Source organism: Phalacrocorax carbo, chromosome 15 (assembly GCF_963921805.1).
Source record: "Phalacrocorax carbo chromosome 15, bPhaCar2.1, whole genome shotgun sequence".
Taxonomy (NCBI): Eukaryota; Metazoa; Chordata; class Aves; order Suliformes; family Phalacrocoracidae; genus Phalacrocorax; species Phalacrocorax carbo.
This window is the reverse complement of record NC_087527.1, coordinates 14,408,576-14,426,903: the sequence shown is the minus strand read 5'-3', so window position 1 is coordinate 14,426,903 and position 18,328 is coordinate 14,408,576.

Here is an 18,328-nt window from a genome sequence, read left to right as displayed (position 1 = left end):
TTACGGTCCGTTCCTGATGTGTGGTGTCCCAAGCGTTTGCCATGTTTGTCTCAAGCTGGGGACTGTTCCAACATCTCAAGTTAACCCAGGGTTTAGTTCAGTTCCTATTAAAACTCATGAAAAGATTCCCATAGGTTTCTGTTGCAACTGGACTTCCTCGTTTGCCTTTCACTTTCTGAAGAACAGATTAATCGCGTGTGATTTGCAGTGGAAAACTAAACTGTGCCAAAAAAATGTAGACAGCTTTGCAAGAGCAGACATTTCAAATGGCTGGCCTGCAAACTACTTGGAGCAACTTGTAAAGCCATCTGAAATGGAAATATTTTTCCTAATTTTGAAGAGTGATTTTTTTTTTTTTAGTTAATCTGTTTATTAAAAAAAATATCTGGTGTTAAAAAGGGGGTGGTGGTGTTTGGCTTGGGCTGTGATTTCCCAGTGGGTTTAAATTGATCTATGTGGAGGCTCCTGGTGAAAGGAAATTCTGTGCCCTGTTTTGTACGGGGTCTGGCTCTTGAGCTGCTCGGATGGGACGCTGACCCTCAGCCTCCGCAGGAGGGTTTCCTGGTGGAGGTGGGGGAAAGACCTTTCTGGAGCAAAGGAACAGAGGTGTTAGCGTATGTCAGCCTGTCTGCCACATGAAAAGGGCACTGCTTTCAAGGGAGTTATCTGAGCAGCAGCAAAGCAGTGAATTTCAGACCAGTTTGGATCCACCTCACCTGCTGTGGTGGAGCTGATGCTCCTGCGAGAGCCCTCGGGCCAGGCAGCCACCCGAGAGCGCCCGCACTGCTGGGCTGCCAGTGGGAGAAGCGACCTGAGCTTGCCCGGCTGCTGGCTCCTGGGTTTTAAAGTCCTGACATGAGGTATGCAATGTGAAGGGGTAGAGAAGGGAAGTGAAACAAGAAAAAGGAAGCTGACAGAGCCACCCATTTCTTTAAAATACTCCCTCATGCTGCAAGAGGCCACGATCGGACTCGAGGCAGTGCCCTGCTCTGATTTCACTGATCCCAGGACACGACTTCTTTCAGTTCCTTCTAGACGCTCAAGAATAGGGAAGACTGAATAAGGGCTGCGATGGTCCTCGTAGTCACCTTCAGGAACAACAGCCTGGCCCGGAGCTGGTAAGAAGTCACCCCCACTGTATGCATCTGCCCAGCTCCCCAGGAAGCAGAAACCTTTCAAATTCAAAGAAAGGTAATCTGAGAAGCAAAAGGCTCTGAGAAGAGTATGTGACAAAGCCAGGCAATGATTTCCCATCACCTTGCAGGGCTGTGGGTGTTAGTGTCAGAGTTAGTTTTTTAGACTGTGGTGAAGGTCATCTGAACTTTAATGTGATTCATCTTCTGGTGGGTTTGGGTTGTTTTTTTTAAATTCTGCTGGTGAGCAAAGCCCCACAGCAATACACAGGGAAACTCAGGCTGTGCTGCTGGGCAGAGCATGACTGTGACTTGGTCTCCCCATTTGTGAAATAAAGGATATTGCCCTTTGCTGAGGGCTGTGAAGGAAAGCTGTGTAAGAACCAGGCATTTTGTTATTTCTGAGCGTGTTTGAGGAAGGGAAGCAGCATTTGGTCCCTATGTTGTTAAAGCCTTTTGGGTGCAGCCTTTTGTGGGTAAAGCTGGACCCTACAATACCTACCTAAAATAGGTAGGAGCCTATCTTATATCTTCCTGTATCCCTGCAGACAAGTAGCAGGAGTAGCCCTGGGAACAAGGGCATGACATAGGGGTGTCATCTCTCTAAGAAGATGTCCAGCTTGCCTTAAAGTATTCCCCTGGCATTTTGTTGTGAGCACTTCTCCTCTTTATTTATTAATTATTTTTTTTTACTTATTGTCTGCCTAATGGTTTCAGCCTTATCACAAAGTATGATAGCAGCATATCGCTGAAGGATAGCTCGCAGCCTGCTATTGCAGTCACTAGTAAGTAGCCCATTCCAAAAAAAAAGAACTGCTACTTTTATTGGTCTGTCTGCAGCACCCATGTGTCCAATTTGGGATTGATCACTCATGAAGAAAAGCTAATAACACTAAGTACTCTGCTTTTAGACTCCATAGACAGAGATAGGGTATGTGACCTCTGTTTGCCCCACAAACCTGGCATTGTGCTGCTTCATCCATTGCCAAATTATGTTGGTTTTAAGGAGGCAGCAGATGTGGAGCAGGAGGCAAGAAAGGGAACAGGATAAAGCATTTTAGGCCTGGTTGAGAAAACTCTAAATGTGAGGAGATCTAGCTTCTGCCTTAAAGCTGTGCCTAGACTAGGCATAACGACTGTTCGGGACCCCTGTGTCAGACCTAAGGAAGGGAACAAACACTTCTGGCCTGGAGGAAACACAGAAAACCAAAAATACCATGGCATGGATTTCCCAGAGAGTTGCACATATGGCTGTGCAAAGAGCGGTGTTAAAACGAGAACCACCTACAGTATCTTGGCCCGGCTCTTCTGAAGAGAAGCTGCATCCTCTGAATATTGGAATGAATGGTTAAATAACCCTTGCCTAGAGTCCTCATTCCTGGGCTTTAGAGGGAGAGGTTTACACATCCAGATGTTTGCTGGCTTTAGCAAGGGGTTGTGGTTCATCAGTGGTTTCTGGTCTGGTGCTACAGACAGGCAGTTTCATGGCTCTGGTCTGTCCAGGTCCCTCTGATATGTGTCTTGGCCATTCAATTAATTCAGATGGAGGTTTGGGGTTAGGGTGTTTTTGAGCTCTGAACTCATATGTGAGTCAGGTGGAATTTTATGCTGCAGTATTTAAAGGGGAAAAAAAAAAACCCCAAACTCCACTCTCAGCATTGCTAGAAATTACAGTAAATGATATACCTGTATCAGCAGTTTATTTGACAACATAACTACAGATTGGTGACAACTATAAAAAAAAGGAAAGAAAAAGGATAAAAAAAAGACATTTTGATTATATGTTAGCATCTCCAGGAATTAGAACAGGAGGGGAAAAAAAAGGCTGACAAACCAGATATAGCCTGGATCTTTGCAAATGTTCTGTAACAGCAAAGGGCTAAAATCTTCTGTTAAGGTACCTGAAACCCAAGATCTCATTTTCTTTCTTATAACTATGTCCCAGTGCTGAGAATAGGACGCTTCAGAGTGACAGTTTCTTCGTAGCTCTACAAAGACCAGGGGGCTGTGGGAGGAGCCACGTAGGCACAAGGTGTGATTTGGGAATATAAGTGCTACCACCAGCTGTATCGATCTCCCCGTGCTTGGGAATAACAGAGCTTCTTAGTAAATGGCCAGTCTCTTGGCCTTGCTGTGTGCTATCAAACAGTGGGCGGAAAATTAAAATAAACGTAACAGCCCACTCTAAATTTTAAGTATAATGAGAGGGAGAGAGTTACACGGTGTTGGCCTGCCCCTGCTGCGGGCTCGGAGAACCAGCACCGAAGGGAAAAGCCCCGTGAACCTTTGGGAGCTGGATGGACATTGCTAAATTGAGTAGTTTTGTGGTGGGAAAAGTTGTGTATTTTGGCTCTTGTGGAGACCTCCCTGCACAGGGAGAAAGCCTCGCCAGCACCTGGCTTCGATGAGCATCCGTTTATAGACCGGAAAACCTGGTTTAGCCCCATACGGGTGAGTGTAAGATATTTTCCATTTTGAGCTGTTCTGGGCAGCTGAAGTATACAGAAGTGCTTGATGGAGGTTTATAATAGCTCTTAACCTAAATATTTCAGTTGGATTCAAGAAGCCAAATATCTCTTTAAAATGCTGTTCCAAAATTGTCTGCAGACTTCTCCTCCATTATAATTGATCCCAAATTCGAGTGTCTCTCATGCGTTTGTAACAGGTGCCATAAGAAACTTATTAACCTTCTTAAAAAGCAGCACCAGCCAACAGCTAATACTACAAAGATATTACTATAAAGGGCAGCATTTTAGGATTTTTAGACTATTTTTTGGCTGAGTATTTTCTCTTCTAGTGACACTGTTTCCCTATGGTTTTTGTTGGCTTATTTTCAGTGAGCTAAATGGCTTTGATGTACCAAGGATCTGGCCCCCTTCATATGAAAAAGAAAGCTAAGATTTTAGTGTAAAGATTTATCTTCTAGGGGAAAACTTCCTTCTTTCTGATAGACCCAGCCCTTTAAAGCCTCTGAAAGGAAACCAAATATCTTTAATTCCCAGGAGACATCCCAGAGGATCAGAGCTAAAATGTTGCTCTCTGAACTATCGGATACAGAGACCTCCTCGTGACCCTTTGTGCTTCAGAGTCTTGAGGCTGTGGATTCTCCAGAAGAACCTATTTCCTCTATAACCGGGGGCTGAACAAGACTGCACCGTTATAGAAGCTTAAATAAACCACATAAGGTCGGCTGCTGCTTAAATCCGTGCTACCAGGTCTGTAGATATTTTTGCTTTGTTTCTAAGCAAGCCGAGAGTCCCGGTGCCAAAGGGCAACATGTAAATTGTGCTGTTGTTCTGAAGCATGCAAGGTAATAAATGGTGCTGTCAATTGTTTGTACTCTAGTGACAGATTTATTCTCTTCAAAATGAATGACCAGGAATGGCTATTATTGCAAAAAATTCGCCACGTATCATCTCATGCCTGCTGTTTAACAAATAATGCTGAAGCCTAATTGCCTTCCTCCCTGGCCAAGTATCTACGTCTTAGTATTTTGATGTTTGGTGGTTTTGTTTTTAATTGAAGATGTGTAATTCACCACTGCTTTTGATGTGCCATCTGATTGAATGCCTCTGGGTCACATCTGCAATCTAGTACCACGTATCCCAAAGGAATACTCCTTATCCCATTGTTTTCTAGTGATCTGGGTAAAAACAGCCTTTCTGGTTGGTTGTTTTTTTTTTTTACACAAACTATTAAGCTTCTGTTTACCAATTTCTAGGTTGCAATTCCAGCTCCTGGCAGATACACTGAAGTCTAGTAAATCAGTTGCATGTGGGAATGTACAATGTTTTATAGCACTACCAAGGAGTGGTTTTGAATCTCAATGGTGTTTTTTCCAGAGTGAACCTGGAATTAGCCTGGAATCTGATCCTGCAGTTCTGCCCAAAGTCCCCTGGAGTCTGAGTGCAGCCCTTTCTCGTAGCACCTTGTTTTCCAACATGAAAATGCTGCAGCTGGTTAACAGGCCACCTCGGGTTACAAACTGTATCACTTCTTTAAGGTTCTGTGATTCAGCAAAGCCATTTTTTCTGTAAGTCTGTGTTCCATTTTTTTCTAGTCAACACTGCAGTTGTCTTAATGTTTTAGTAAGCTTGTGAGGAGGTTTAGAAAATAGCACCTAAAACTGAAAAACTTACATAAAGCTTGCGTTCCAACAATATATTTTAGAAAGAGTTGAGTGCAGACAAACATTGAAGTTAAGCCTTGCTTCTTTTTAAAACAAAACAGCTCCATGTGCCAAAAAGAAGGTGATGGGGAGCAAAGATAAAAATTTTACCTGCAGCAAACTTCTTGCTTTTAGCTATAGAGGCCTGTTGTGGTTGGGAACGCAGTGAAATGGTCCCCAAAAGCTCATCAGAGATGTGAACAGAGATGGCAGAGACAGCTTGTGGGCCACCTGCCGTCGTGTCACCCGAGGCGGTGCATTTCAAGCTTCCTCCCTTATTAAAGTTTGGTGAACAGGCGAGCTTTGCACTGGTGTAATGGGCTGAATTACACATGCAGTGATTTAATCTGAAGCTGTTCTGAATAGCCATATTGGCAGCATTAACTCTCCTCTAGTTAAAGATGGCTAACGCTACTGGTATAGCTTATTTGTTGTCTTTAGTTGTGTTTTTACAACAGCTTCAAACTATATTAGTCATCCTGGTGTAGTTACAGCAGCGTGACTTTTCCGTGGAGATAAATTTTTAGCAAACGCTTACCGCCAAGGCTTGTATTTGCATTTCTTTATTACAATAATGCTCCATTAATGGACTTTCTCAAGCAGCAAAAGCCAAAGTCTGGTTTGCCAGTAGATGGGGATTAAAAAGCGGAAATAAGATGAGGAAATAAAAATAGGGGATAAAAGTAGGACAGGAACTGGGACTTGCGTTACAGGCATTCAGAAGTCCGTGGGAGCACTGAGGACAGTCCCTGAGCTGATGAGCCAGCGCTGTTATCATCCTCTGGGACTGGGAGTGTGGGATTGGAGCCCGTCAGGCGAGGGAAGCCTGAAGCCCCTTCAGTGTGACTGGAGACCCTGGCTTGTCAGATGAAGCATCTCCGAGGATGCTCTGTTGAGGCGGCTTGCTCAGCAAGCTGTTGTTCTTCAGCTAAAGCAATTTGCTAGCAAAGCCCAAGCACGATTGCTTTGTTCTGTTAAAACAAATATCCAGGGAATTCAGCTACAAACTGTTGCTATCGCTCAGCTCTTATCTTGCTCTATTGCAATAACTATTTGATGACTTCAACAGAGGCCTTGAATCCAGTAATCGGTTCTTCAAGTGTGCAACAAACCCCACTCTTTTTTCTAAACAACTACAAATAACAAGAGGTTGTCTTGACCCTTTATCTGTTTTGACAAACTGAGAGCCTAGACCTCCTCCTCTGCATGCTGATCTGCTCTTTGAGGGGCCGAATGGAGGACGTGCCTTGGCTCCTCAGGCTCCTGCCTTGGCAGGACACGTTGTCTTGTGCAACTGCCTGGCAAAACGGAGGAGGCAACTATATTCCCAGCCTGAAAGGCAACACAGGCTGGTTGGCTTTACCTGGGCTACCAGCAAGAAGTTCAGCTGGTGGGTTTGCATAGATAATATTTAGCTCCTCTTTAGCTTGGGCAAGGAGGGATTTGGGGACTAAATGATCCGAACGATTCACTCAAGGAGATAGCCAGGTATTTACCCTGGTGGTTTAGCACCGAGAAGCCAATGATGCTGGTACCTTTTTGTCCCAGCTGTAAGTCTCTGGTGTGGAATGGGTTAAATTGCAGCCATTGCCAATGCAAACTCAGGACCCTGCAAAGCATTTTCTGAGGACTGGGACTGTGCTTATCTTTACAGTGAAATATTATCCCTTCATGGTTAACAACTAGCAGCAAACCTGCTCTTTGTGGAAGCAGTTTGGTGTAATTAGCCGGTTAAAGAAGTCTGCCTATTGATTAACTGAACTAAATGACCCATAATTAACAGCACAACTGTGGAGCTAATCTATTTGGGGGTGTTTTCCTTCTCCTTAAAGATTTGGAACCTGCAGGTCTGTTCATTATTAGGGGATGGGCTGGTGAGGAGTCCGCATCGTGTGGTAATTGAGTTAGTGTGCCCCTGCGGGGCTTTAAAGCACACACTGATGCGTTATAAAAGGCCTGCTGGCATATTGCTTTAATCTCTCGGACTGCACAAGTACCAGCGTGAGTCCTGCTGACTCTGGGCGGATTTGTTGCCTTTCTGAGAGCGCACAGGAACACCTGCTCCGGATCGCCTCGGATTTATTGGGGGCTTGGCGGGAGTCAGCTTCAGCCCTGTGAACGGCCACACAGGCGCGGGCTCCTGCGCGCTAAGTTGTGCTGCCATCAGAGGTCTCCATGGGCTGTAGGGAGACCCAGCAAAGGCTTGGCCCATGGTTAACCAGAGACAAAGCTGGAGCTGGAGTTGAGCGGGAGCCACTTGTTTGGTTCGCTTGCACTGTTATTTCCTTGTTAAAAGTTGCCTATTGATAGTTGTGATTTATGTCTAACATGATGTGCATTCTCTATAAAATGTATCCAGACTGGAGCTTAACTTGAACTGTTTAGAGGAGCTCGTATTTAGACCTGAATAGTATTGAATCTCTCATTACTGTCTTTGTAAAATACTTTCTTCTCACTCTTTCTCAGATGTCCTATTAAAAAGTATGCCAAAATGAGTTCGTTATTCTGCCCCCCTCCTTTGATGCAAGCTTATAAAAACTGAAAGGCTTGCACTTCAGCGGGGAGGCCAGCCAGCCTGCACAGCGCTAGCTGGTGCCACTGCTGTACCAGGCTGAGTTACTGATAAAATTAAGTTACAGTTTCAAATAGTCAGAAAGAAAATAATGATTAGTTTTCGAAACCCAGCTCTTATCTCCCTCCTCTTCCCAAGCAATCCCCCAGAAAAACACAGAAGTAGCAATCGCACCAGATCGGCTCTGAGAAAGGCGAGGTTTAAAGGACTCTTTAAGCACTAGTCTTTCCTCAGTTTGGCCCACTGAAATCATCAGAAATATTTCCGCTGACTTTACTGGGTGTTAGAGGAGGCCCCCCAAATCCTCATCCTCTGCACAGTGAAAAAAGCTTCAGGCTGTGTGCTTTTCTGGCACAGAAAGGAGGTTCTTTCTCCACGTTATTTCCCTTTAATCTCTAAAAGATTTCAGCCAACCACAATGGAAGGTGCTGGCCGCAGCGTTTGCTCTGCCGGCGTCCTCAGCCTGAACCAGGAAAGGATCCTTTTAAGAAGTAGAGACTGAGATCTTTGTCCTTGCTCTGGTCCTATAACGGTGAGTGAGGTATCTGCTGATACATGGAGGGGGCTGGAACCTCCCTGGCCATACAGCATCCCTGGAGACCAGCAGGGCAGCAGCACCCAGGGTTTGTGATGATTTTAGCCCATCTGGACCCCCCCGCCAGGAGGACTGGGAGGTCCTCTGTTGGTTTGAACTGTGTTTTTTTGGAAACCAGACTCGTGTCTCAGCTGTAAAACACTTCTGTGTGTGTCTGGCCAGGGAACGGCCTTACCACAAAGATGGGCTGCAAGAATTGTCCAAGGAGTATAGCTGGAGCTGCAGAGAAATGTTATAAGTGGTTGTAAGAGAGATTGTAAGTAAACCTGATTGAGGATAAAACCCTACAGCTGCCTTTTAGAGTTGATTTTATCTCATTCTGTCCTTTAATCCTGCCTTTCATAAAAAAGGGAATAGCGAGTTACTTCCTATTAATAGTTTGACACCTTCCTGCAATGTCTGAACAGCAGAGTTGACTCCAGCTAAGCATCTGACCATGATGCACGAGGGTGTTTTGGTCATGATGGTGGGAAGCGGGGTGACAGCAGGCTATTTTCTTCCCCTGGCTGCAGGAAGCTGTGGTACCATTCACATCAGCTCTCTCCCCCACAGCTGCAAATCCCCCCAGCAGCTCACGCATTTGTCTGCCTGTAAACCTCTAAGAGGCAGTGAATTAGCTCCCTGCAAAGATGCAGGAGAGAACTCAGAGTTGCATGAAATCCCAACGGGTTTTCCTTAGACACATACGTCCTAAACCCTCCACCAAGGGATTGGACCCTGGGAAGGCAGGGACCATTGAAATACCTGGGCTGGCCTGTTGCCAGCCAATGAGGCTGTTGTAATGTTGTTGGGAAGAGATGAGATGTTTCCTCTCCCCTTCTTTGTAGGAATGGTACTTTTTGCTGTATTTGGCACTTTTTAAGAGTTTGGATTTGCTCAGTACAGTGTAAGCACTTTTACTTTGGTGGCTAGGCAGTGAGCGACCGGTTGCTTTCAGTAGCTTGCAGATTCCCCCTGGCAAACCTTGAGCCTGAAAGGTTCTATTCTTCATGTGTGAGTGTGTGTGTATATATATACATAAAACTATTATTATAGCTATATAAAATATATATAAAAATATAATTTATACATTATTAAAGAGGCTATGACTGCACCAGCAATTATTTCTTAGCAGATCGTGTTATAACTCATGTATCACCATACAGCACAGATACTCTTAAGAGTGCCTTGCCTGCATAACAGAGCTTTAATGCTATAACAAGGCAATTAGTACATCGTTCCACTTGAACTTTAACGTAGTATTTGGCAGTAAGTAATCCCCCTCTGATGCTATACACAGCCCGTACTGTGAACAAATATCAGAGCAGCCCTGTCTATGAAAAGGGGGGGGGGAAAGGTTGCTGGTTATAGTCAAAGTGGTGGATTTTGGGCCAACGTTGCACGACGACGAATGTGCTGTGGACACCAGGAGTGCTGTGAGACCCCTTGCTGGGTGTGGTATCACGGTCTGCCGTGACTCTGGATGAGCGGGATGTATCGCTCAGTGCCACGGCCGCCCTCAGAGCAGGAGGCTGGGGGCGTTGGTAGCATAGCACTGCCGTGGCTTTCTCGTGCAGGGGAGAGGACGGGGGGTGTCCTGGCTATGCGGTGCTTCCCCCAGGGAGAGGGCTGCATTCCTGCGTTGGGCAGAGCAGGAGACCCCGCTTTGGCAGCTCTCCCGGGACGCCTCCTGCCGCCGCTGCCCTGAGCCGTGCAGGAGTGGGATCAGAACGCTCTGTCTCACTGGTGTCTGTCAGTGTAACCATCACAGCAAGCGCTTGTCCCCCAGGGGCGCTTTAGCCCGGATGCTCTGCACCTAATGGTACGCATGGCAGGGTCGTGCCACCCAAAACAGGTCTGTACTCGATGCCCCAGGGGAGGGGACAGATTTATCCCCCAGGCGTGGCACTGACGGAGGCAGAAGAGACTCTACCTTCATCCTCCCTGCCCAGATTGAGATTGGCTTTGAAAAAGGGACACTTAGATAGCAGAGATGCTTTTTGGTATCCAGTGAATCGGAGCCTCCGGAGAGGCCAGCAAAGCGGAAGCAGAGTAGTGATTGCCTCTTTCTCAGCGTGGAGCGCTTAACCCCGAGCACTTCTGAATTTCCAAACGAGTTTCCTGATCCTCTGTTGCAGCGAGGTCAGTGGAGAAATACAGGCTTTAATGCAGCTTTGTGATTTGAGGTTCTATGTCTAAATTGTGCTCTAATGCCTAATATATCCTGTATCAGGGAAAAGCATTTGTTCCTCGTGTTGGGTCAAGCGGACGCCAGCAAAATGCTCCTTCTGCGTGCAGGAGCTGAGCTGCTCTGCCCGCGCAAGTTCCTGGCTTTCTGGAGAGACTGCTGCTCGTGTCAGGAAAGCTCTTCCAGGCTGCCCTAATGATAAAAGGGAAGAAAAGGAAGGGAGAAACATTTTAACCCATGTCTTGCGTGATCTCTCCTGTGATCGCGTCCTGTCTCTGATCCTCCCTTCTGAATATCTGAGGCGTAGGTGGTTGGTGTGTGCTCGCTAGCAACCATGTGTTCAGCTTTGTGACATGCATAGGTATGAAAGGCAGCTTACCGTGGGGAGTTTGTGATCTGGAGAAAACAGGAAATGATATTTTGGGCAGTACTACAGCAGATGTTTGCTTTTTTTTCTTGACCCCATGCTTTTTGAACAGAATCTGTTGCAGTACTGTCTAAGACCAGATGCGTAATTAATGATTTATCCTGTTTTTTGTAGATTTTTATGATGTGAGCACTGTGAAAATGTTTCCAACCAAGAAAGGTAAGGAACATGTTTCCCAAACTTCTGAGATAATACACAAACGCTGGTTTTGATAGCAGTTAGAGAAAGTTTCCCACGGGATGGTTATTTGACATGTGCATCGTGGTAACGTTGATAGAAAGCAGAGTTCCCAGTGCTGGGTGTTGAAGCTGTAGCACGAGGGATGCCTCTGTCTTCTGGAGCCGGTGCTTGGTGGGGAGTGGGGACAGTGGTTCAGGGCCCTGGTGACGGGGAAGGCAGCGACAATTGGGTGAAAGGAGCTGGGGAGTCCCCAGGACACCACATCCGAGTCCAGCCTTGCCCCTTGAGAGGAGCTTCCCTGCTGCACTGAGGCTGAAAACGGGGAAAATCCTCCTCCAGCACTGGCAGGTGTGGATGGAGAAAACCTCTCCGGTTCACAAAGCCCCCAGCAGGACGGCAGTGTTGCTGTGACCTGGGGCGGTGCTTTCACCCCAGTGCATCCTTCCCTCTGCGCTGCCAGCCCGGGCGGCTGGAGCTGCGCTTGGCCGTGCCGCCACCGCCGCTGGCTCTGTGCTGGCACAAGGATGTGCTGGCTGTGCTCCTGCCGTGTGCCTCCAAAAAAAAAAACCACCCCAGAGCCTAGTCTAAGTATTTCCCATCCAAGCATCGCAGGACTTGCTCTGCTTGGCGGCAGGTCTGCAGGCGGCATCAGGTGCATCAAGGAGCTGGGGAATAGGAAGGGAAACACGTCGGGTGCTCCAGGCGCTCCTCTCCTTCCACCCAAATTCCTCCGGCAGCTGGATCCCCCACTGCTCCTGTTCATAAAAAGCAAATGACTTCTCAGATTTATTAGTTACCTCCAGGTGCAATTTATCAATCCCAGGCTGGGCCCTGCCCAGGCAGCTGGGGAGAGACCTGTGTCTTTGATTAATGTGCTATCCCCCACAATGGTGGCAGATTTCTTACTGGAGTTTAATTCTAACAGATTCTTAAAAATAACAAGAAGCATATTCAGCAAGCTGTTTAAGAGGACCCAGAGCCAAAGTGTGGCTCATTCTCTAAAGCTTTGAAGTATTTACAGAAGAGACTGAGGAAACCTTCATGGAAGCTGGGGAGGGTAAAGGGGGATCTCGGTGTAGGATAAATGCTGGGGGGAAGGGAACATGTACAACAGCTCATAACGGAAACAGGAGACCGAGGTGTTTCTAGACAGAAGCGAAACGATGGGAAGGCAAGTCTTAATTAGAATAACCAAGGATTGGGTTCTTGCAAACAGAAGGGATTCCTCTAAACAATGCAAATTCTTGTTTCTGAAACTCCTGTGGAAGAGTGGAAAGACAGTCAGTGGAAAAAAAAGAAAAACTAGGAAAATGAGGGAAAAATCCCCAAACCTTGGGCTGTAGCATAGAAACACTCTGAATCTTAACTGCAGCCCTTCCCCTAATGCTGTGTCCTCCCCAAACATGCAGGACTGCATCAAGAAGGTGCCTTTTCCCATCTTTAGTTTCTTCTTCTTTTAGCCACGCCAAAAATGAAAACATTACATACAGGCTTACCTTTTGGAGACCGAACCAAGAGGAATCCTTGATACTTTGACCTTTTTTTCATAGATGGAATTATAGTTACTTTTCCCTCCCTCTCGACGATACCAACACCATTTTCTCACGGTTCCGTGTCTGAGCCGGAAAGCAGGACAGGCCCATGCCAAGGCAAGGGCAGACCAGTTTGCTGTTTTCCAGCGGGATTGGGATGTTGGACTCGATGGTTTGCAAAAACTCCACCAGCATCTTCTTGTCCCCTTTGTGCCTGCGTCGGCTGCTGACAGCTCTCCTAGGTGCAGCGGTTTAGATTTCAGTGTGACAAAGTGTTTTCACACCCTTGTTAAGGAAGAACATCATAACCCAGTTAAAGGGCAGTGTACTCCAAGCTTTCAATGCATATTTATGCCATCTATTTTAGGTATCTACTTTCAGCTCTTTCTATATGGTCAGTGCAAAAAAAGATGTTTCTCTGGAAGGTGACTCACAACAACGAAAATAGATTCCCATTCTCAGACATCCTCTCTCTGCACTAATTATAGAAGGAGGCTGGAGATGTTAAGCTCCTAGTTTCAGCACGTGAAGGTTGATGCATTCAGGGGAGAGCAATAATACCCTCTCTGTTTCCCTCGATGCAGGGAGTGAGATGGCTGGGGAGGGTGTGTGTGGGTTATCTGCAGCCCAGCTTGCTGGTTTATGGCTTCACTGTGCTGTTTCCTCGTGCTCCAGGGAAGGGTGTTGAAGCCCACACGAGTACTTACAGGCTCGTTCAGGCTGCTGGTCTGCTCTGCTGCTGGTAACGCCGTACCCTCCGTGCACAGCCCTCAGGGCTGGCGGTGCTGCCGTTAGCTGGAGTGCCTCCGGTACCGGTAGGAGCGTGGGTTGCAGTGCCCGCCCGGGTCACGCTGGTACTTCTGTGCAATGCTGTAGGACGTCTGCAGAGATGCCGGGCTCCATGCCTCTCCCCCAGAAAGACCTCTGGAGGAGAAACCCACTGTGGTCTCCCCTTGTGTCACGGCACTGCCTTCTCAGCTGTGTAGCAGCAAAGTTGGCTTTGAGAAGGATGCACAGAAGAATTAATGCATGGGAATTAGCCTGAGACTTGGGGTTGATATCCACTTGCTTTCCTGCTGATGGAAAGAGGATAAAACAGCTTGCCTGTGGGCAAGGACACAGGGGTGGATTTGTCCCCATCCCGTTCGTCCTTCATAGCAGGGATGCCACAGCTCAGAGTGGCGCAGCCTGCAGCTTCTCCTTCCCCTCATCCCCACTTTGCACAGCCATCTTTGGAGCCACAGTTGAAAATTAACCCCAGAGTTAGCCATTTGTAAACCAGGCTGACAGGAAATTGCTGGCTTTGTGCTGAAGAAGTCATTACCTTAAGCTTTATTGCCGTGTGCAGAGTTTACTTGTGACAAAGTAAATGTGCAGAGATGTCTGTAAATAGGGCTGGGATATTGCTGCGTTAACAGCTCCGTGGTAAGCTATCAATCAGCAGAACACTGTGTAGGAAACCATTAAAAACCACTGTTGTAAATGCAGCGTCTCACACATGCGCCATGTACGAGCTCTGCGCCCCGCCAGCAGGTTCTTCCATCGCTGCTCCCCTGGTTGAGCAAAGCCCACTTCTCGTATGGCTTTTGGAGGACGCTTTGTAGCCCTGATGTGTCCTCAAAGGTGGCAATTTCACCTGGGAACGGAGGGGAGCGGGGAGTGCTGGGCCCGGGGTGGCCATCGGAAGGAGCTTGGCTGAATGCGGTGCGACCTTTGGTACCCCTGTCGCTTTGGATGGAGCAGCGTTGCTGTAGAGCTCATGCAGGAGCCTGGTATTCTTTGGGGTTTTGGTCCTGTCCATTAGCATTATGGCTGTAAAGGGGGGAGAGGTTTGTTTCTGCAATACCAGCACAGAGCTCATTTAAAATAAATGAGGTAGCGAGACACACCACTCATGCTACCTGCACTGCAGGAGAAGCTGTGCTGGGGGGAAAGCACATGTGCTGGAAATAATTTGATATCTGTGAGAGTGGTTTGTATCTAAACGCCATAGGTGGTGCCCAGAAAGAGCATCTCCCCTCCACCCGCTCTTTCCCCTGCTGCTGGTTAGGAGTGCGTTTTCTGGCAACCAAGCAGCTCTGGCTGCAGAGTAGCTGAGCTCTCTTCCAGCTCACAGAGCTCTGGCAAGCGGGAAATGTGAGTTTCTGGCTTATCTGTGTTTTCTCAGGGTGGCCGACAGCCTGCCTTCACGTCGTCTGAGCACTTCAGGATGTCTGGAGCTTTTCATGTGCTTCTTCCCTTGGAGTCAGCCACCTACTTCTGATGCTGTTTTTGTTTTTTGCCAAAACTGTGGCAGCCCACAGCAAACGCGCATTTCTGGCCTTTTCTGGCTTCTGCCAGTTGTGGGAGTGACAAGGTCAGACAGGGAATAAAAACGCATCCCGTTGGGGGGGTCACTGAGGGGCAGGCCGGAGGAATTTCCCAGGCACTGGCTGTGCAGGGCTGGACGGCTGCGCGCTGGCAAGGGGCAGCGGCTGAGGAAGCCAGAGCCCTGCGCTTGCCATTTTATAGCGACTGCTTCCTCCGGGACAGCAGAGCTCTTTGGGGGCTTTTGCAGGTGCTACAGCTTATGGTGGTTTGGGAAGGGAAAGGGGAGGGTTGAGAGGTGACAACATAAATCAGACGATGCTGCAGATTTCCTCCCTCTCAGTCCTCATCCTCCCAGCTCTCGCCTCTCCTGTGCGCAGATGTTGCAAGGTTTTGTACAGGCTGATAAAATCGTGTTTCCCCGTAATGAATCCCTGACGCTGGCCCGACAGACTTGGTGCCAATCCCACCGCTCGGGCCAGGAGGGGAAGACACAAAGCTACTTCTCTTTGCTGCCTCTCAGCCTTGGCTTGGGGTGCCCGTAGTTCTGTTCAGTGCTGGGAAAGAGTTCCATTTTTTACTCGCTCTTTAGCTGCCCTTTTTCCTGCAGGCAAGTCCCCTTGGCGTGCAGAGGGAATGGCACCCAGCCACCCTGCACAAGGAGCATCCAGCTGTAACTCGGTGTCTGCTCCCTCCGTCCCTGGGCTCCCAGAGCAGCGCTGCTCTTACAGCCAGACACCCAGCTCTCACTGGGGAGCGAGCCATGGAGAACCTGGCCCAGAGTGTGCAAAGTTCCCTGCTGGCATGGAGCTTTTCCTCCACCACCACAGCATCCGTATGAGCCCAGTTAGCCTGACCTTCATGGTGCCAACCTGACTGAGAGCTTCCAGCTTCTCCTCTCTGCAGTGCTCCCCGAGTCGTGCCTGAGTTTGTGGCTGTGGTGCTGCCAGCCTCCTGTCTGCTCACCCCTTATCAGTGGGAACCGAGAGGGCTCCCCCGGGGCCTCTGCTGAGCTGCGAGACATCTTCAGTTGCTGCAAATTGTTGGCAACGCACACCGAGAGCTTTGAGGGACCCAAAGCACAGCCAAAGCTCAGTGGCACCGGGAGCCAGGTGACAGCCCCCCAACTTTCCCCACTCAGTGGGGTGTGAGAAGGACAGCCTGTGGCTCCTGGATCCCCGCCTAGGGCAGGGACATCGGCTTGCCCGTGCCAGCAGCAAGGGCTGTGACTTGCTCCCTGCCCAGGCTCAGCCTGGGATGGGGCTTCCCTGGGAAATGCAGCCCAGGCAGCTGCTGCCCCAGCGGCGCGATGGCAGGAGCTGCTGGCGAACCTTCCCAGCAAGCGCTTCACATCAGGAAATGCCTACCTTTCCCTTCCAAAACCCAACTCAGTGAGATAAGTACCCTGAATTTTCACATTTGAAATTGCAGTTGCAACATGAAAACAGAACTATTTATTCAATGTGATATTACTTTGTGCGTTGAAACGTCAGTTAATTGTTACCCTAACCCACTTAGAGAATAACCCAGGGGCTCTATGGCTGCTGGGTTAAACCGAGCCTGGTTTGCTCTAGGGCTGTGTGCCTGGATTGCTGGGGAATTCAGGAAAACTGTCCCCAGGGCTGGGGTCTGAGGGATCTGCAATGGCTCCTTCCCTTGTGGATTCTCCAATGTCTAATCAAGGCTGAGAACACGCTGCAGCGTTTTGCTCAGTTGAGGTTACTCATAACATTTCTCTCCTTTACGTGGATGTCTATTTTTGCAAACCTTTGAGGAACTGAATAGTCTCTGAGGCTGTTATCTCTCTGTCAAATTTGGCTGAAATTGCTCAATGAGTTCAAAGTTGTTGAGGGAGACACAGACAGTGTGAATGTATGAGCCATAGGAAATCAGACTGACAGGCTGAAATGAGAAACGCTTTAAAATTGTCAAAACAAAAAGCCTTCCCAGTGGTCTGGCCTGACTTTTTGTCCAGATTATAGGTTCCTAAAGCCTCCTGAGATCCTGCCAGCTACCTCAGCCTCAAGGGGCTCCTGAGAACCCCACATCAGAAAACAGCACCAGCTGTGCTGACAGTTCAAGGGACCCTTGGGACTAGCAAGATACTTGGCACCAGCTTTTCCTGTGGCCTCTCAAGTCTGGGAGAGAGGGAGCCCGTGGCCAGATGGCCACCCATGCCATTACTGACCCACCCCGAGAGGAGATTGCGTGACAAACTGGTTTGATTTGTACTTCTTTTTGCCAAATGCCTTTGATTGAAAAGGGATCTGACACCAGTTAATTAGACACAGGTGCAGATTAGAAAAATAGTTGCAATAATGAATCTCCTTTTACTGGTCCCTGCTGCTGTTCCAGTGGTACTATTGCTGCCATTCGCAGGATGGTTAATCTTTTAGTGAGCGCTTTAAGCATTTTGTGCAGGGAGCTACGCACCATCAAAAAGAATGAATGACCCTGTTTCTCTTCCCTATCGTGGCTATCAACCAGAGCTGTCTCTGGCGTAGCTTGTAGCTTGATTTCTGGATGAACATTTGGGGCAGAATTCATCTGTCCAAATGTACACATCTAATTGTGGATGTCTAGATCTGAGTTACTTGTCTAGACTCTTGTTTATAGGAAAGAAATGGGCACCCCAAGGACATGAGTCATTGTATGCTAGAGTAAATGTCTAAAATAGGTCAGATGAATCATTCTGTAAATGGGTCTCTTTCTCTCCTGTGACTATAAAGGGATTCCAGAGTCACCATGTGGGGGGGAACAGAGAGATGTCTCTAAAGCACAGTGAGATGCAACCTGTGTCAGATATGTTTCTGGGTATGCGTAGTCAGCTGCTCTCCTGTTTGCGCATCCTTCTGACATCCTCTGTCTGCTGCTTCTTGTTCTTCCCATTATAAATTAACCTGTGACTGAGATGCCATTTCGTCCCTGTGGCTTCCACTGCAGTTACATCAAGGGCGAGTCCCAGGTACCTGCTTTTTCCCCTCTTCTCAGGGTCGTCAGACTGGAGTCACCTTTATTGCAAACCTACGGCTGGGCCTGGGGCTCTGCTTCATCCTCTTGTGCATCCCTCCTTTTCCCTCTCCAGTGAAATGCTGCCGGGGATCCGATTTCCCTGCAGCCAGGTACATGCAGTGCTTTGCCCATCCACCCGAGCCGTCTGCAAACATTTCAGGTGTCCTCCTGCTCCCTAGGCCAACGCAACCTGCTCCGATTTACTCAATTTCCTTAAGCTGCTGGTAAGCAGCCA